Below are 21,162 nucleotides of genomic sequence, written 5' to 3'. Positions count from 1 at the left end.
ATTCCCACGGTGCATGCCCACACGTCTGTCACCTAGTATGCGTGTCACCTCCAAAATAATCACATAGCACAACATCCGGGGTTTCATACCCTCATGACCATATTTAAAACTATACATACCTCAATCCGAGCAAAACGCTACTCCAAAATGCCCTTGCCTCGCGAGTCGGCTTTGAATGTCCCGAATCTAGCCACAAGTAGCACAATACAATTAATATAGGCTAAAGGGATGAATTCCACAAGAAAACTACTAAATCATAGCCAAAATTTTGAAATCGGCCCAAACCCGGCCCCTGGGCCCACGTCTCAAAATCCGTCAAAAGCCACAAAATCCGAAAGCACATTTACTCACGAGTCTAACCATACCAAATTTACTCAAATCCGATAACAAAATCCCATTCAAACCCTAAAAATCCTAACTCGAAGAGTTGTTCCTATTTTTACCCAATTTCTCACCCCAAATTACATATAGATGACAAAATTACAGATATAATCATGGGATTTAACCAAAACCAAGTAAGAATCACTTACAACTCCACGAAAATCCCTTCAAGGATCGCCCAAATCCGTGGTCTCTAGCTCAAACTATGAAAAAATGGGTTCAAACCCATGTTTTTGGAATTAATATTGTCTGCCCAGATTTCCTTCATCGCGATCGCGGAAAATTCCTCGCGATTGCGAAGCACAACTATGCTGCCCCACACTTTTACCCTACACGAATGCGGAATCACCCACGCGATCGTGGATCACTGCCACTCAAACCTAAGCGAGCGCTTCCTGCCTCACGCGATCGCGTAGAGCAATTGCCTCACCTCTTGTTCTGCTCAATTACTTCTACGGGAACGCGGCCTTAGCCACACGTTTGCGAAGCACAGCTTAGCATACCTACACGATCGCGTTCCTTGCTATGAGACCGCGTAGAACAATATCACCTCTGCCCCAAATAAGCTTACGCGATCGTGGATGAACTCATGCGATCGCGTTTAAGGAAACCACAAGAAATACAGCAGCAGACACCAGCTATAACTCAAAGGCCAAAAATGATCTGTTAACCACCCGAAACTCACCCGAGGCCCCCGGGACCTCAACCAAACATACCATCCTGTCCAAAACATCATACAAACTTAGTCAGATCCTCAAATCACCTTAAACAATATCAAAAACACGAATTACACGCGAATTCAAGCCATATGAACTTTGAAATTTCCAAATTCTACGAACGACGTCAAAGCCTATGAAATTATGTCCGATTGACCTCAAATTTTGCACACAAGTCATAAATGACACCACAAATAGACTCCAACTTCCGAAAATTCAATCCGACCCCGATATCAAAAAGTCCACTCCCAGTCAAACTTTCCAAAATTTCAACTTTGGGCATTTCAAGCCTACTTCTACTATAGACCTCCAAAACACAATCTCGACGCGCTCCTAAATCCAAAATCACTAACGAAGCTAACGGAACCATCAAAATTCAAATCCGAGGTCGTTTACACATAAGTCAACATCTGGTCTTTTTTGGTTAAACATCCGGTCAACTTTTCCAACTTAAGCTTTCAAGTAAGAGACTAAGTGTCTCAATTCATTCTGAAATCACTCCGCACATGAACCAACTAACTCGATAAGTCATAATACAACTGTAGATAACAAAAGAAGCAGAAAATGGGAGGAACAGGGCTACAATTCTCGAAACGACCTACCGGGTGGTTACAGTTGCCATTTATCAAGTAATTGATAAAGATTATCAAGTAATTCCTAGTGTGACAAATTAATGACGATTCTACTAGTGATGCGTACAATATCGTGTCAAAAAAAAGGTTTGGCATACTCTATTTCCCATTGCATTTTGAGTGTGCTTATAGGGAACTAAACTACTCAAATTAAAGTCACTACACATATTTTCTAATTAAATTGATCAATAGCTCCACAAAGACATGTCAGCATGATCAGCCTCCATGCCATATCCGTCTATAATACATTGAGGTGGAGGTAGCATTAGCCCTTCGGCCATATTCGCAAGTAATCTCGGCATGCAGAAAAGCGCCTCCTCGTCCATTATCAGGCAATTCTACCACCACCTCTTGTATGACTTGGTCAACAATAATTTCCCTAGAGTTTTCTCCATCTGATTCTACTGGGCGAAATGCTTCGGCGGCTTGAGCGGCCGCCTTCTGGATATCCTTGGCGGCCGCTGAAGCTGGGATGGGTAGCCTCCAAGCCGAGTCAGCAAAGTTCAAACAAGCAGACCGGCCTCTTAGAGCTATAGCCGCTACGTCATGAGCTCGAGCGGCCATTACTGCAGTTGGAAATGTGCCAAGCCAGATTCTTGATTTTTTATTGGGTTCTTTTACTTCACAAACCCACTTATTCCGATTCCTCCTCCTTATTCCCCTGTATACTGGATGTCGAGTTTCACGAATCTTCTTCCTACCTGCCGTTTCTTTGGATAGTTCGAAGCTAACATCACTTATTCATCAGAATAATTAAGTGTCCCTGAGCTGCAACTATCAGACGAAGTTGAAGATTCAGCTGGCAACAAAGAAGTTGACTGTGTAGGAATTAGTGTGTCGAAATTGTAGTTTCCAAAAATATCCATTCTTGATCAGTGTAGAGTACGTACTCTTAGAAGTTGGAAGTGTACAGAAGAAAGTTTGAGAGTAGATTATTCAGTTTAAGGTTTCCTTTTGAGTCAATAAATAACATTACGAAAAGCTATTTTTAGTGATATGATAAGTGAAGTGTTGCATAGGAAAGAAAGCTTACGGTTTAGACACGAACACGGACTGTGTTAGCAGGAGACAGGCTGGGCATATATTCTTGATTCTTAAAAGGGCAAAAGTACTACTGGGACCTAGCTACTTTACGAGGCAATCAACTAGGTTAGTTTCAACATAAGTTCAAGATTTAATTTGTCTGTGTTTGTGTGTTGAACACGTGTGATTTCTTCTTTGGGACAACTTGTGGGGTCGTTTCCCACCTTCTTCTTACCATCCTTATTGGGTACCATTTAGGATTATAGAAAGACAAATACATAAGAAACGATAGGGATCATGTTGCATCTATTTTGTACTAAATAATTAGTGAATTTTGGGTATAAAACATATTAATAGCTGTCAAGGTCAAAAGTTTGACTGAACATTAGTCCATCCATGCCATTTATGCTACGCAGCTTGACTCGATATTAAATTTAAGAAAATCAAAAACTTTTTAAATATCTTAAACATGATATAATTTGCATATCTATAAAACTATTAAAATTTGTAATCTTAAGCATATTATAATATTTATAAAAATTTCTTATTAATGAACATTAATTTGCTTCGTGGGATAAGCAATAATAATCTCGAGATAAAATTCAGAATTATTTAATTGTGTATTTAATTGATTTTTTTTTTTGTTTTCGTTACAAGGGATCCCGAGATTAATTACACTAAAAGAATCTTTAAATATTCTTGGCAAGGCCAGCTCTACTGCTATATGAGTAGTAAGGCTTGTGCCTTAGGCCCTCAAATTTGAGAGCCCCCATTTTTTATAAATAATAAGTTTATAGGTATTTAAAAAATAATATTTAGTACTTTTAATACAAAAGTAGAGTTTTTAATATAAAAGAAAAGAAAGCTCTTAGATATATAAATAAAGTAATAATTTCCCTTACTTAAAAATGGGTAAATGAATAATTTTTCCAATGTTTCATTTTTTCACTTCTTACTCCTTCATTAGATAACGTGTAAAAATTTTACTCTTCATTTTTTATTTGTCCAAGTCAATCTTTCAAATCTCTTCATATTTCAGAAACCCCTACATTTTTATCTTTCTCTTTGTGTTCAATAATACTTTTAAACTTCCGATAGTTCTATATTTTTATTGCTCTATAAATTTTTATCTAAGGTCAACAATATCCCAAAAATGATTAAATGAATTGGCTATATTATCAATTGAAAAGAAATTATTAGAGAAAACCGATTATAAAAAAGATTACCAACAACTTTGTATCTCAAAAATTTAGAAGAATAAACTTCAAATAAAAACATATCTTATAACTTTCTTTTAAAAATTTAGGCATCATATTAAACTTTGGCGTTAGGCCCCGCATATACTTGAGTCGCCCCTGATTCTTGGAAAAGTTGTTTCTGTTTGACCAAAAAGTATTGAACCTTTTAGTTAAATCAATTAATGATAAAATGAAGGGTGAATCTTAGTTAAGAATAATAAAATCTTGACCGAATGATATGCAAATCCGGTTAAGATAAAAAATATTAATCAGTGTGTTTGTACTGATTAAATGCTCGTAAATGCAATAACGTAAATGTGCAATAAATGTAGATGATGACAACGAATGTAGTGAAAAACCTAATTATTGTAAGACTTGAATGATTCTTTTCTTTGATAGCAACGTGGAGAAAAGAGAAATAAAGAGGGCTGAAGGATCTTTGGATATGATCTTGTGAATAGAGAAGTAAAATCGTATGCTTGAATAGGATAATCAATGGCAAGACAACTGTTGTATATTCTCTCAGGTCAACCTTTTAAAATGTATTTTTCTCATAAAGTGAAGATCCCCCTTTTTGTTCTCTATCTCCTCCTATTTATAGGGGATATTTTCCAAAAATCCTAAAAAGTACAAATTAAGGAATATCCAAAGGAATATTCCTTGTATCCGTATCTGAACCTATGCTATTGTTATTTCTTCATCTCAACTGCCCGTCTTTCTCATCAGCCCTCTCGAGAGCAGCCTTTAGTTATTACACCGCGGTCGACCCCGTCCTTGATCTCACTTATCTCTTACTGCGTAGTCGCCAAATTTAGACCAATACAGTTAGTCCCTCCGCTTGTTGAGGTCGTGGTCCTGCACGCCCTTGATAAGCGGACCTGATTCGCCCCCATTTTGGAAAAATTTGGTGATGTTGAATAAGTCGGGTCGGTCGAGGTGGAGAGAACGGCGCAACCATTGAAGTCGTGATTAGTGTAGCTACTAGGGTGTGACGTCATGGCCACGCGCGTCATCATTACGTATCTTCCCGAGACAGCGTCTGTGTGCCTACCGCTTTGGTTTTGGTGGCATTGACAATCCTTTGCTTCGATTCTCGTGCCACCCAGCCCTATAAATAGATGGGGGTTTCATTTTTCAGAAGTTTTCACCATCCTTCACCTTGCATGAGCACTATTCTTCTTTGATCTTCTTTGCCAATTTCTGCTCTTGATTTCGTCTTTTCTGATTCCATTCCTCTCCTCTTTACCAAATTTTTATCTTCTTCTTTGACTTTGATAGAACACATTCCACTGTCGAAACATGTCACAAACTCTCCGCATTCACAATGAAGTTTCCGACGCTAATCCGTTATCGTTGGCTCCTCCTCTCGGTGGTGAGGAATTTATGGGTGATGAAGACGAGACCTTTCCGACGGCGGAGGAGATAGTTCCCAGAAACCCTTTGTATAGAAATAATTTTCCCAAGGAACCTGCTCCTGCTCCCGCTCAGGTGATCTCCGAAACTGGTCCGTCTCATATAGCAGAGCTTAGATCAAAATATCGCATTCCCCCCCCCCTCCCGTGTCGAGATAATTTCGGTTGGAGGCGACATCGTGGAGGTCCATCGCCTGGGTATTGTGCCTTCTATGTCTACCCGTTCTTGATCGGTTACACTCTTCCCCTTTTTTCGCTAGCGGAGGAATTTTGCCGGTTTTATAAAGTCTGCCCGGCACAACTCTCTCCTTATTTATGTAAAGTTTTTTTGATGCTGACGAAGCACGCAGAATTGATTTTCACCAAGTTTTTATAGAGGTACTATAATACACCTACGGCATCGCAGGACCAGAGGGCTGATAGTCGGAATGGACGACAGGACGAATCATAAGTTCTGGAATAAGTACTTTTTTATCAAGATCGAGCACTTGGTGGCGGACCCGACTGGGTTTCCTAAGCAGTGGAACCATATCGTAAGTTTTTGTCATACGCTCGTTGTCTTTTTTCGCCCCTTTGTTTTCGGCTCATTTACGGTCTCTTTGTTTTTCAGTTGAAAGACGTGCACCCTCCCTTGTCCTCGACATTGAAGATTGGGTGGCTCGCGTGCTGCCTTACAAGGCGAGGATTCGTGATTGGGCGGTCTTTTACAAGCGCTTTGAACCGAAGGTCCCGTCTGATAAGTGTTACTTTGCTTCAGCTCTCTGTCGTTTACCATTGCTCGTTGACACGATCTCCTTTTGATGTCTAGGTCGGCGGGTTTCCAAGAAGAAAGCTCCAGTGCCGGCATTTTGCCAGGCTATCGCATCGGCATGGATGCAATTTACTTTGGCCGAGTCCGTTCGAGGGGGTCGTACCCAAGCTCTGTCGACGAAGGATTCCGCCCCTCAGAATATTGCTATGCGGGACGAGATCTCTTCCCGACCTATCTACCATCTTGTAGATGAGTCATCCAATGGAGAGGAGTGGCCATCGAGAAAGAGGCGAAGGGTGGAGCTTGGGAAGGTCGTCGTCACTGGTATTGAACCGAAGAAACTCACTGCTTCGGAAGTGGCGCCTGCATTTGCACAAGACGTAGGGGCCATTTTTATGGTGGATGTCATAAGGGAAAGGAGGTCCTCTAGGGCCAAGGAGCCACATGAAGGCGAGGAACTTGTAAGGACCGCGGAAGGTGGAGCATCATCGGCGGCCGGGGAAGATGGGACGGTACCTGCGGGGGATGATGGTTCTAGTTCGGACCTCGACCTTGAAGAGATACGGGCCTTCTTGGAGAGACACACTCGCGTGGAGGTAAGGACGAAGGGTCCCAACTGGCACGTAATCATCCCCGTGGGTTACGACCTTTTAGCCAACTCAGAACGGGTGGTGCCGTCCTTTGCCCCCTTGTGTGCGGCTTCAGAGAACACTGGCGCTGCAGGCGATGAGTTGAGCGCCAAGGTCGAAGAGTTGGCTCGTACCGAGAAACACAGAATGGCCGTTGCGGCTGAAGCGGCGGCCTTGGAAGACGCTCTCCACATTTGCAGGTCCGAGCGGGAGAGCGAGGTGGAGACATCGGCGCTTATGGTGGCGAGGTTAGAGGAACAGATCCAGAATTTGGAGGCAGAGTTATCCGGATTGAATGAGCAGGTCGTTACCTTGAAAGCTGAGGAGATGCTACGGCAATCACATCCGTCTACGTCTCATACTTTCGCCGATCCCGGTGTGCCGCGGGAGTTGTATGAGATATGGGTTCACGCCGAAGCTCAGCTTGACGTATATAGGTCTTTGAAAACTGACGGGAAGATTTCCGAAGCAAAACTTGAGAGCGTCCGTGCTAAGGCACATGCGGCCCGTGAAGCTTGCGATTATGCTCCTGATACGCCTGGTGGGGACAACGTTGATGATGATACGGATAGGCTTGCCTCCGATTCTTGGTATAATGATAAGTATGCCTATGGGGATGACGCGGCATAAAGCCTTCATACTTAGATTTCTTATGTTTTGTTTTTTTTGTGAGGGCGTCTTTGGGCCCTTTGTAAAAAGTATTGTAACTTGACAGTTGTAATGGAACAGTCCCTCCCCCTTTTTTTCTATGTGCTTCTTTATTTACGCTTTCTCTCTTCTTTTTTATGTGGGAAAGCCCCTAACTTTTATAAGATTGATGTTCGACGTGGTCGGACATTAGAGACTTCGAGCGGAGTTGCATGCAAAGTAATTCGAGCAAGGTCGAACGTAAAATAATTCGATCAAGGTCGAATGTGAAACATTTTGAGCGAGGTCTAATGTAAAATAATTCGAGCGAGGTCGAATGTTAAACGATTCGAGCGAGGTCAAATGTAAAATGATTCGAGCAAGGTCGAGTGTTAAACGATTCGAGCGAGGTTGAATGTGAAACAATTCGAGCAAGGTCGAATGTGGAACAATTTGAGCGAGGTCAAATGTGTTAATTCAAGCAAGGTCGAATGTTAAACGATTCGAGCGAGGTCGAATGTGGAACAATTTGAGCGAGGTCAAATGTGTTAATTCGAGCAATGTCGAATGTAGAATGATTCGAGCAAGGTCAAATGTGGAACAATTTGAGCGAGGTCAAATGTGTTAATTCGAGCAAGGTCGAATGTAAAATAATTTGAGCGAGGTCAAATGTAGAACAATTGGAGCGAGGTCAAATGTGTTAATTCGAGCTAGGTCAAATGTTAAACGATTCGAGCGAGGTCGAATGTAGAATAATTTGAGCGAGGTCAAATGTGTTAATTCGAGCAAGGTCGAATGTGAGGTGTGAAAAGACTTGGTGAAGAGTAAATGCTGCTTTATTTCATTCATTGGAGAATATCTTGGTGGAGAGTAAAAATGCTGCTTTATTTCATTCATTGGAGAATATCTTGGTAGAGAGTAAAAATGCTACTTTATTTCATTCATTGGAGAATATTACATATGTCCTTCATTTCATACATATATTGGAGAAGTTTCCATGTATCCAGTGCCTTCCTCGTTCGGCCTGGAGAAGCAGTCGGCAGGCGGGGCGATGAATTATACTTGAACTTTGAGACGTCCCCTTTGTCGCCTTATTAAAAACCTCTCCGAGAAAACCCAATTGGGACAAAACTCAGATGAGGGAAAAAGAGTATGATGCGGAGGGCATCTATTTTCAAAAACTGAAGTATTTGAGATAGGCGACGTTCCAATTGTTTTGTAGTAGTTTTCCCTCCATAGTTTCTAGTTGAAAAGATCCTTTATTGGTTGCTGATGTGATCTTATACGGCCCGTCCCAGTTGGTTCTTAGTTTTCCTTCTCTCGAATCTTTGCTCGCTTGTGTTTTAGCCTTGAGAACATAGTCTCCGACTTTGAGCGGTCGAACTTTGGCTTTTTTGTTGTAGTACTGTTCTGCTTGTTGCTTTTGGGCTACCATTCTTATGTAAGCCATGTCTCTTCGCTCCTCTTATTCGTCGAGGTCCTGTTTTTGTTTTCGTCATTGCGCGGCCCACTTTCATTGGAGTACCTCATATTGGGTTCGCCGACCTCAACCGGTATCATGGCGTCAGTCCCGTAGACTAGTGAGTATGGCATTTCTCCTGTGCTTGTTTTCGGTATGGTGCGGTATTCCCACCGTACCTCTAGGAGTAACTTCGGCCATAGTCCCTCGGCATCTTCAAGTTTTTTCTTCAAGATATTCAGTATTCTTTTGTTGGAGGACTCGGCCTAACCATTACCGGCAGGGTGATATGGCGTGGAAAGTATTCGCTTGATGAGCTATTTTTCGAAGAACTCGGCGGTCTTCCTTCCGGTGAACTGGGGTCCATTGTCACTGCTGATTTCTTTTGGGATGCTAAAGCAGCATATGATGTTTCTCCATATGAATGTGATAACTTCCTGTTCGTGTATTTGGGTGAGCGCACCTGTTTCTACCCATTTGGAGAAATAGTCAGTTAAAACTAAAAGAACGCATACATTACCTCGCCCTGCTGGGAGGGGTCCAACGATATCCATTCCCCATTTGATGAACGGCAATGGTGATGCAACAGAATGGAGGTGCTCGCCCGCTTAGTGTATCATAGGGGCATACTTTTGGCACTATTCGCATTTCTTGACATAGTCGGCGTCTTTCTTCTTCATTGTGGGCCAATAATATCCTGCTCAAATGAGGCATCTAACGAGGGCCCGATTGCCAGTATGGGCACCGCAGTGGCCTTCGTGTACTTACTTGAGTACGCGCTTCGTTTGCTTCAGCCTTGGCATTTCGCTAAAGGGCCTCCAAACGTTCTTTTGTATAACTCGTGATTTATGAGGTTGTACCTGGCCGCCTGCATTCGAAGCTTTTTGGCTTCTTTTTTGTCTGCTCGGAGTGCTCCTTACTGCAAATATGTTATCATACGATTGCACCAGTCCCAAGTCAAATTTACAGAGTGTACCTCGAGTTGGTCTATCGATGAATGGAGGAGGGTGACCACATTTTCCTTCGTGATGTTTTTTGTTGGACATCTGCTTCGATGTTTTGTGCTCGAGGTATCTGGTCGAGTCGACATTCGTCGAATTCTGGTAGCAGTTTATGAATTTCTGCCTGGTACCTTTGTAGCCTCTGCTCTTTGATTTGGAAAGTCCCTGTGACTTGGTTGACGACGAGCTGTGAGTCACATCTAAGGACGACTCGCCGTGCTCCATATTTGAGAGCTAGCTTTAATCCTGCAATTAAGGCCTCATACTCGGCCTCATTGTTAGTAATATTGGGACACCGTATGGACTGGCAAATGACTTCGCCTGTTGGGACCTCGAGTACGAGTCCCAGTCCTAATCTTGGCGTGTTGGATGCGCCGTCAGTATATAGGACCCATATGTCGGGTAGACTGGGTGTGGTGCGAGAAGTTTCTTGTTCAACCTTAGTCAATATTTTGGCACTAAAATCGGCGACGAAGTCGGCGAGTACCTGTAATTTTATTGTTGTTCGCAGCTGATATGTTATATCATGTTCGCTCAGCTCTATGGCCCATTTGGCCAATCTCCCCGATAGTTCGGGTTTATGCAAGATACCTCGTAGGAGAAAGGTCGTACCACCGATATAGGGTGGCATTGAAAATATGGCCTAAGCTTTCGTGAAGCTATAACTATGCCAAGGCCAATTTTTCGAGGTGAGGGTACCTCGTTTCGGCATCGACAAGAGTTTTGCTAATGTAATAGATTGGAGATTGTGTAACTTTATCTTCGCGGACCAAAACTGCGCTTACTGCGACCTCCGATACGGCCAAATATATAAGGAGGCGTTCGCCGGGTTCTGCCTTGGCGAGTAGTGGGGGAGATAACAAATATGCTTCAGTTCTTTTAAACCTTTTATGCATTCTTCATTCCATTGTACCCCGTTGTCCTTTTTAAGCACGTTAAAGAACTTGTGACATCTGTCGGGGGATCATGAGATGAACCTCGATAGGGCAGCTATGCGGCCCGTCAATTTTTGCACCTGTTTCTTGCTAGTTAACATTTCAGGTATTCCCTCAATGGCCTTGATTTGGTCGAGGTTGACTTCGATTCCCCTTTGTGACACCAAGAAACCGAGGAACTTGCCTGAAGTTACGCCGAAGGCGCATTTTTCGGGGTTCAGCTTCATCCCGTATAGCCTCAGTATTCCGAAGGCTTCTTTCAGGTGATCGACATGATCTTCCTTCCTTTTTGACTTGACCAATATATCATCTATGTAAACTTCCATATTTTTGCCGAGTTGGTCCTTGAACATTTTGGTTACCAATCTTTGATAAGTCGCCCCTGCTCTTTAAACCAAATGGCATGATCTGATAACACTATGTTCCTTGATTGGTGAGGAAGGTAGTCTTCTCCTAGTCCTCTTCCTCCATGAGGATTTGGTTGTAACCTGAATAGGCATCCAGGAAGCTCAACAATTCGTGCCCTATTGTTGTCTCAATCAGCCGATCGATATGAGGCAAGGGAAAGGAGTCTTTCGGGCAGGCCTTGTTTAGGTCCGTGAAATCTACACACATTTGCCACTTCCCGTTTTTCTTTTTTACCATGACTACATTGGCGACCCATTGAGGATACTTTGATTCTCGGATAGAGCCGTTAGCGAGTAATTTATCCACTTCTTCGCTGACGGCCTCATTGATTGCGGCGTTAAATTTTCTTCTCACTTGTTGTACTGGGGGTAGAAGGGATCGACGTTTAACTTGTGTTTGGCAATGTCTTTTGGAAATCCTGGCATATCTGCATGGAAAAAGCAAACAGATCGGCATTATCAATAAGAAATTTATGAAATATACCTGGCTCAGAGAGCTTATGGCCTATATAAGCCTTTTTGCTGCTATTGTTGTTGTCTAATTGGACGGGACCAAGGTCTTCTATTGTCGACCCTGCTGCTTCCACAATGTCGGGGTCCTGGATAACATCTTTCCGATCGCTGGGCTCAGAACCTGACCTTGATAATTGCTATGCTTCTGAGTTTGTTTCTTTAAGCTATTGAGTGAATGGGCAATCTTGGGCGATGCGGTAGCATTCTTGGCCTGTGCGTTGTTCGCCTCGGATGCTGAATATCCCCCATGGTGTTTGGAATTTGATTACTTGATACAGGCTAGACGGGATGGATCTCATGGCGTGTATCGACGGTTGTCCTATGATTGCGTTGTAAGTTGTGTCTTGGTTCATTACGTGGGACGTTGTTTCCAAGGTGACTCCCCCGGCCAGAACGGGCAGCTTTATTTCTCCTGAGGTTCGTTCGACTGCATTGTTGAAACCCGTCAGTGTTATGCAGCGTGGTATTATCTTGTCCTCGAGTCGCATTTCTGCAAGAACTCAAGGGTGGATAATACACGTGCCGCTTCCATCGTCTACCATTATTCTTTTAACATTAGTGTTTGAAATACATAAAGTAATGACGAGAGCATCAGAGTGAGGAAAGATCAAATCGTTGGTATCTGACTTATCGAAAATGATACTTTCTCCGAGGTCATCATACCGCTCTTGGGTGATTGACCGCTTTAGCTTGTGTGTGGTGGTAAACTTTATGTGGTTGATTGCTGTTTCGTCGATTCCGCCGATGATCATTTGAATGGTGCGGATAGGAGAGGTTGGCTTTGGAGGTCCTTGGTGTTGTTGTCGTTCACGACCAAAGTTGGCTCGTCCTCGATCACTCATCAGCTCTTTCAAGTGTCTTGGTTTAGCATGTTCACTTCTTCTTGCCATAGAGCTATGCAGTCTTCGGTTTTGTGACCCCGCTCCTGGTGAAATTCACAAAGGACGTTCGACTTTCGGGTACTTGGGTCGGACTTCATCTTTTGCGGCCACTTCACCTTTGTGCCAAGCTTCTCTAGTGCGTACACTACTTCTGAAGCAGAAACATAAAAATTGTGAGCGGACAAGAGTGGAGGCTTACCTCTTTCACTTTGCTGAGTCCCTGTGTGAGGTCTGGACGGCCCTTCCGTATGCCGAGGAGGTGGTGGAATGGCTACTCTGACATAGGTTTGTTGCATGTCTCGATTGAGGTGCGGGCCTGATAGATCTCTTCGACTGCCATTACAACAGTCTTTCTTCGGCTTTGTCTGGATTGATGTTAAACGCTGGGTTGGACCATTAAGATCATCATCATCTGCTATCACCTCGGCGCAGTAAGCATTGTGGATTTCTTGCCAAGTGGTGGGAGGGTATTTCATGAGCCTGCTTAACAATTTCTTGGTCGCGCTCGACCCATTCCTGTTGAACCCATTTTGGTAGGCTGCTACCGCCATCCCCTCCGATACATTAGGTAAGCTCATTCTCACCCTGTTAAATCGAGCAAGGAAGTCCCTGAGTCCTTCGCCAAGCGATTGCCTAACGGCGAATATGTCGTTTACCCTAGCCTCCACTTTCTTAGCTCCGCCATGGGCGGTGACGAACTTGTCTGCCATTTCCTCGAATGTTGCTATAGACCGGGCTGGTAGTTGTGAGTACCAAGTTAGGACTCCTCCGATTAAGGTTTCGCCAAACTTTTTTAGCAGCACTGACGGTACTTGCTCCTTTGATAGGTCGTTACCTTTACCGCTGTGACGTAATGAATGATGTGATCTTCTGGGTCTGTGGTGCCATCGTATATCTTCAAATATGGTGGCATTTTGAAGGTTTTGGGTATGGCATGTGGGGCTGCCTCCTCGCTATATGGTTGTTCGACGAATCGGCCGACATCCCGCTTTGGCAGCAGTTTCGGGGCCCCGATATCTTATCGACCATTTCTTGATGTTCTCTCATCTAGTCGCGGAGTGCCTTATTTTTGTTTTCCATTTCTTTCATTTTCTTTAAAATGGTTGTGAGTGCATCATTGCCTGCATCAACAATGGTGTGAGTGTTACCTGTTGGGGGAGCTGGTTGCTCACCGGTGGTCGTTATGATATATGCCGGCGGGGCATTTCGGTTCTCCCTTTGGATGGGTTTGTCGAGTATGTCATTGAGGGTACTTGTCAGCCACTCCTCCAATAAGTTCTTCACTGCTAGTGGTGCCTCCTCAGTCGTGGATGTGGAAGCTCCCCTTTTGCGTGAGGCGGTTACACTTGCGTGAGGGGGAGGTGAATCACTCCGCCTGGGTGTGGAAGTTGGTGTCACATTCTCATCGCCTCCTCTGTTATCCTCGTTGATGGTATCTAAGATGTTGGTAGTGACACCCATTATTGCTTTCTGCCTTTCATCTCATTTTCCTGTCATTGTTAGTTTGTGAAAATGAGGAAAAGATAGTTGTCTCCCTTTTTTTTTTTGATCTAGAAGAAACTAAAATTTTAACTAAAAACTCCCCACAGACGGCGCCAAATTGTTTGACCAGAAAGTGTTGAACCTTTTAGTTTAATCAATTAATGATAAAATGAAGGGTGAATCTTAGTTAAGAATAATAAAATCTAGACCAAATATTATGCGAAGCCGGTTAAGATAAACAATGTTAATCAGTGTGTTTGTACTGATTAAATGCTCGTAAATGCAATAACGTAAATGTGCAATAAATGTAGATGATGACAACGAATGTAATGAAGAGGAATCTACCACCCAATTATTGTAAGACTTGAATGATTATTTTCTCTGATAGCAATGTGGAGAAAAGAGAAATAAAGAGGGTTGAAGGATCTTTGGATCTTGTGAATAAAGAAGTAAAATCGTATGCTTGAATAGGATAATCAATGAACAAGACAATTGTTGTATATTCTCTCGGGTCAACCTTTTACAATGTGTTTTTCTCATAAAGTGAAGATCCCCCTTTTTATTCTCTATCTCCTCCTATTTATAGGGGATATTTTCCAAAAACCCTAAAAAGTACAAATTGAGGAATATCCAAAGGAATATTCCTTGTATCCGTATCTGAACCTATGCTACTGTTATTTCTTCATCTCAGTTGCCCGTCTTTCTCAACAGCCCTCTCGAGAGCAGCCTTTAGTTATTACACTGCGGTCGACCCCGTCCTTGATCTCACTTATCTATTACTGCCTAATCGCCAAATTTAGACCGATACAGTTTCAAGTCAAAGGGTTAACCTCTTTCAATTTAGTTTGATCAGTATATGTTAAAGGTGACTTCGTTCTGAAAATATGATTTTTTAGACTAAGATTTTCTTCACACACTGACACTCGTTGTTGCTTGCACTACCCTCAAATTTTCATTGACATTTTGCTTATTTAGCTTTCTTTTATAATTCGTCGATCACATCTTTTTGAAATTTTGGGCTTGTAAATAAATGGTTTTGATATTTGTTACATATATTATTCCTTGCGTTCCATGTTATATGACGGAGTTTGAAACACGATGGTCTCAATAACTTAGGGTGTTTCGACCAAATTTTGTTGAAGTTGAGCGGGAAAAAAAAGGAATTGAAGTTGATGTTGAGAAAAAGTATTTGAAATGAATTTCAAAATTTTAAAATAAAATTTCTATACGAGATAATTACATAAAAAGTATGCTAGTATAAGTCACAATAGTTTAACAATTTAAAAATATTAAAAAATATTTACGTATTGTGATCAAAGAAAACTATTTTAGCTCTTCAAATAGTAATATATATATAGTAGAGAGTATCACATAAAGTAAAACACATGGAGTAGTTATTTGCTTGATGATTTTGGAGGGCCGCATGTGCAACACATCTTCAGAGAAGCAAATATTGTGACTGATATATATATATATATATATATATATATATATATATATATATATATCTTCGCATGTATATGACCACTATATTAATGATCCTTCAAATCAGGTATTGAGGAGAAGGGTCAACTTTTATCACGGTTAGTGATATATAAAATGTCTTTTTAACCATAATAATAATAATAAGATGTGCATCATATATTTAAACAAAACGACCTAAAATAAAGAGGATTTGATGTTTTATGTCAAGATCAAGGGCGAGATTCGGAGTAAGACAATCTGAGTATGATAGTGGCATGGATGCCGCCCAAACAATCAAAGTCCAAACGATATCTAAATAATGACATATAAAATAGAAGATCTAAAATTAAATTACTTTTAAATATAAAAATATGATATTCTTTGGTAAAACGAACTATTAAGGAATAAATAGTGTCACATAAAAAGGAAAGGACTACATAGTCCCTTACTATAAGGCCTACATGAGAACGTCTAAAACTTGATTAATCTGTTTTAATGATGTTTCATTAATTTTTACGTCTCTTTGGAAACTGGGAGCATAAATTTTTGAAAAATAAAAGCAAGAATTAACGGTCATGAATAGATATATCCTTTTCTATTCTAAATTTACTTTATTTACTTTCTTTTTCTATCTATATATCTGGATCTTGTTTGTTTACCCATTTCGTCTACTGGGCATCACGTGTCTCAAAAATATCTAGTATACTCATTCAATTTTACTTAAATATACAGCTTGTCTAGCTATATTAATACAATGTATATATAGTCCTTCCTCAGAGTTTTGGTTCTAACGGCGAAGATAGTACATAGTGTGCAATATATGGTAGCCGATGGCTAGGTGCATATTACGAGTTCGAAGTTAAAAGGAACAGAATAAGTCTAATCCTACAAAGTATTAGTATCTCACATATTACAGAAGAAACGATTCATGATTTCACTAATACTAAAGAGGTAAATAACAAATTTGACCTTTCATGCATGTTTAACTACTCAACGACTTCGAATATTCTTGTCAAAGTTGTTTCAGGTCAAAGGGTAAACCCTCATTCACATTAGTTTGATCAAGTCACGTTTAAGGTGACCTCGTTCTGAAAATCTGATTTTTTAACGTAAGATTTTCTTCACACGCCGACACAAGTTGTTACTTGCACTGCATGCCCTCACTTTGTCATTGACATTTTGTTTATTCAGCTTCTTTAATAATTAGTCGATCACTTTTTCTTTTTCTTTTTCTTTTTTTTTGAAATTTTGGGCTTGTAAATGGTTTTAATATTTGTTAAATATATTAAACTCTGTCTTCTGTTTTAACTTTTAAGTGACAGAAATACAATGGTTGAAGTACTAGTATGTGCTTCGGCAAAATTTTGTTATAGTTGAACCAAAAAAACACTTGAAGTTGAAATTGAAATTGAAAAAGAGTATTTCAAATGAACATCTATGTTAATTCCTACATAGAATATTTAAAATTTTGAAATAAATTTACACATTTAAAAATAACATAAATAATATTTTACTAGTATAAGTCAGAATAATTAATAAATTTTAAAAAATTAAATATACTTTAAATTTTGTGATCAAAGAAAAACTTTTTTAACTAGTGAGACAATAATATATTTAAACAGTGTAATATATTAGTAGTACGTATAACATAAAGTAAAACCTATAAAGTAGTTATTTTTCATACACTTTAAACATTATACAAACAAATATGTAACTCAACCCAATAACAAAATGTTTATCATACAAACAAAGAGATCTAAAATAAAGAGAAATTGATATTCGTGTGATGATCCGAAAGGTCATCTTATGTTTTAGAACCCAAATTTGCACTTTTAAGCTTTAAACACCTCATTTAATTCCTCCTCGATTTGCGTGCGCAGTTCTGGCGTGTTTCCAGAAAGCTTTTATGTTAAAACTGATAAAGATAAGAAGTTTGCCTAAAAAATCATTTGAGTTGACTTCGGTCAATATTTTGAGTAAACGGACCCGTATTCGTGTTTTGACGGTCCCAGTGGGTCCGTATCGTGATTTGAGACTTGGACGTATACCCGAAATTAAATTCGAAAGTTCCTAGCCCGAAATATCGGGCTTCGTCAAAATTTGAAAGTTAAAGGCTAAATGAATTTGAAATATTTGACCAATGTTTGACTTTTTAGATATCAGGTCCATATTTTGGTTCCTGAACCCAGTATAGGTCCAATACCATATTTATGACTTGTCTGTGAAAATTTGGTGAGATATGGAGTTTGTTTGACGTGATTCGGACATCCGCTTGTGAAAATAGAAGTTTCAAAATTTTCTTGAAAATTTCATTTGATCTGCTGTTCAATTCGTAGTTCTAGATGTTATTTTGGCGATTTGATCGTGCGAGCAAGTTCATATGATATTTTTAGACTTGTGTGCATGGTTGGTATAGATCCCCGAGGGCTCGGGTGAGTTTCGGGTAGGCTATGGAGTGAAAATTGGACTTAGAACTCAGCTGGTGTTTCAGATTTTGTTGTAGGCCTCAAACCTCGCATTTGTGAAGTCAATCATCGCATTTGCGGCGACTGATGGGTTCACATTTGGGATCTACTCATCGCATTTTCAAAGAGAGCTGCGGAGGCTAGAGTTCGCATTTGCGAACAAAGCTCGCATNTATAGATCAAAATGGGACACCAAAAGAATTGACTGCTGAGCCGTATGAGGTAAGAAATTCTCAAGTACGGTTCTAAGGGAAGGAATTGAACTACCTATTCCGGCCGGGGAGAACAGGCCATTCAACAGGGAGATTCTGAAATTGCAGAGGCTTGGTTCGATCAAGCCGCTGAGTATTGGAAACAGGCTATAGCGCTTACTCCCGGTAATTATATTGAAGCGCATAATTGGTTGAAGATCACGAGACGTTTCGAATAAAAGAAGATCCCGTTTATTTATTATCCTTTATTTATATTTAGAATCTTAGTCTATTATTTTTGATTTTTTTATTTAGAATTTAGATATTGCTGAAGTCAGGAAATAGGTGGTTTCATAGTTGTTTAAAAGAATGTATAAGTGCAGAAAAATAAGGATCAAATAACGAGTGCAAACAATCAGACAAAAGAAGTGAAATGGGCGGAAGTTTAAAAAGAAAATAGTGCGGAAATTCGAAGAGGTTTTAAATAATTTGAAGCGAAATACAAGGTTTAAAGAGCTAGAAACTGACAGTTTAAAGAAAACAATAACGAAAGTACATAAGGAGGGAGGGGGGTCCTAGGTTTATAAATAACATGGATCATCCACGCAATACCCGGTAACCAATTATACGCGTGGTGTTATCGCGTGATCATCATATCCATGTCTACCCTTCCCACCCCATTAAGTTAGTAAAGCGCGAAATAGTATCGTTACTTATTGCATGCTATTATCCGTCCCGATCCTATCCGTTCCGGAGGCATTGAGACTACTAATCCTAAAGGGGAGGGAGTTGGGGCTTTTCAGAAGTTTTAAAAGGATAAAAGTCTAGGCGTCAAACAAAAACACATAATCAAATAGGGGAGAAGCAAACAGCAGTTAAGGCTCAAATAGGACTCCTCACTTAAAGGCAAATATATAGCATGACTTCAAATACTGGTTATGGTCTGAATTAAATTTAAAAGCGTTAGGACAGGTTGATTTATCACATATTTCTCAGATGAGGAGTCCGAATTAGCCTTGTCTGGTTGTAGTTATCAGAGCTGACACAGTTAATTAAAACCTAATGGTTTGCCTAAGTGAGACCTATAGGCATGATATCTAGCGGAGCGTACTGATTTTAAAGAAAGGATCACTGGTTTTATAGAAAGACGAACTTATGACTGGTTTTAAACGTATAGATAAAATAGACGAGGTTGATTCGATTGATTATTCCTATAGGCAAGTTATCTAAGCGTTATTGGTTTTAAACGATTACGTAGATGCAAGAGTCCTTTAGGCATGGTATCTAGAATGAAGTTGATTATTATTAGACCTATGATTGTTTGCCTAATGACAGGTATATGCAGAAGTGCAGAAAAGAAACCTATGATCATGATTTCTATATGCAGAAATGCAGGGACTTAGAGACAGGATTTCTATATGCAGAGATGCAGAAATAAATGACCTATAGGCATGTTGTCTATGTGAATGCAGGAATTAAAAATCCTATAGGCAAGTTATCTAAGATGAGAATGCAGAAGTTTATAGGTAACCTATAGGCATGTTGTCTATGTGAATGCAGGAATTAAAAAAAATCCTATAGGTAAGTTATCTACCCTTTGCATACAATCATTCCCATCCCTCTCCACTAGCCGTCCCCAATAGTTATTACTCCCTCCGTTCCAATTTATGTGAACCTGTTTGACTGGGCACGAGTTTAAGAAAGAATAAAGACTTTTGGAATTTGTGGTCCTAAACAAGTCAAAAAGGGGCCCAGAGTATTTGTGTAGTTATAAAAGCTTCTCATTAAGGGTAGAATTGTAAGTTTTAAGCTAAATTGTTTCCAAATTTAGAAAGGGTTCATTCTTTTTGGAACGCACCAAAAAGGAAATAGGTTCACATAAAATGGAACGGAGGGAGTACAAATTATTACAATCCAAAATGAATCGGAAAAGTAAGGAAATAAAATTACATCAGAAGTTCCAGCCACAACCAAACAGCCTAATTCAGACTCAAAGTCCAACAATATGAGATAAACCAACTTTCAGTATCAGGACTTCCAAAAGCCTTTCTCATCCTTTGGGTGTGTCAAAGTTCCAAGGAGCTTTATGAACTCCAGGCAGTGCTTACACCCAATTAAATTGCAGAATTAAGATTATGGTGCAGTGTGGAATAGCCAGCCCTCGAATGTCCAAGTTCAGAGGGAGCTCCAGGTCCCAAAGTTCCAGCCTTTCTCATCCTTTGGGTGTGTCAAAGTTCCAAGGAGCTTTATGAACTCCAGGCAGTGCTTACACCCAATTAAATTGCAGAATTAAGATTATGGTGCAGTGTGGAATAGCCAGCCCTCGAGTGTCCAAGTTCAGAGGGAGCTCCAGGTCCCAAAGCAAGGCTCATAAGAGGGGGACAGAACTTAAGAGTCTAAGAATAAGTGTAAGTGCATGGGGGGGGGGGGGAATTAAGGAAAGCCATGGCAGGCTGGTGGTCATGACCAGCAATTTGGAATGCTGGCACACCCCTGACCAGCCTGTCAGCCAAAACTTGGGAGTTAGGATCCATTGAGGATCAGGTTCTGACCTGGGCAGTAATTTGGGTACTGCCAGGCCAAGAACCTTAACTCAGACACATAGAGGGGAATGCGGGGTAGGGATTTACAATAGAAATAGATGCAAGGAAGGAACATATTAGCATAAATCATTGAATCATGCGCAGTAAAGTAAACAGGATTGCAGAAACTGTAAGTAAACACATAGGTGTGAGGCAGAGAAGTTAAATCAGAACATACCAGTTTCAGAAGAAATAAGTTAAAAAAAACAATACTCTTGAAAAAGCCAAGTTGCAAGCAAAGCAGTTCCAAAAGATCCCAAGCAAAGCAGAATATCGAATTCAAAACAGTATTGCAAGTGTGCAAGTATTTTAAAGACTAGTGGTGTGAAGGTTGTGTGAAGAATGAAGTCGTGTGTAAAAGTGCAGAGGGGCA

At 40.6% G+C, this 21,162-nt stretch overlaps 1 pseudogene; it reads right to left on the bottom strand.

Annotated features, from left to right (window-relative positions):
- Positions 1 to 1,682: 1,682 nt before the first annotated feature.
- On the bottom strand, positions 1,683 to 2,758 carry LOC109205428 (annotated as a pseudogene).
- Positions 2,759 to 21,162: the final 18,404 nt, after the last annotated feature.

The sequence above is a fragment of the Nicotiana attenuata genome, unplaced genomic scaffold, assembly GCF_001879085.1.
Source record: "Nicotiana attenuata strain UT unplaced genomic scaffold, NIATTr2, whole genome shotgun sequence".
NCBI classification, from domain to species: Eukaryota; Viridiplantae; Streptophyta; class Magnoliopsida; order Solanales; family Solanaceae; genus Nicotiana; species Nicotiana attenuata.
This window is presented reverse-complemented; position numbering and strand designations above follow the sequence as displayed.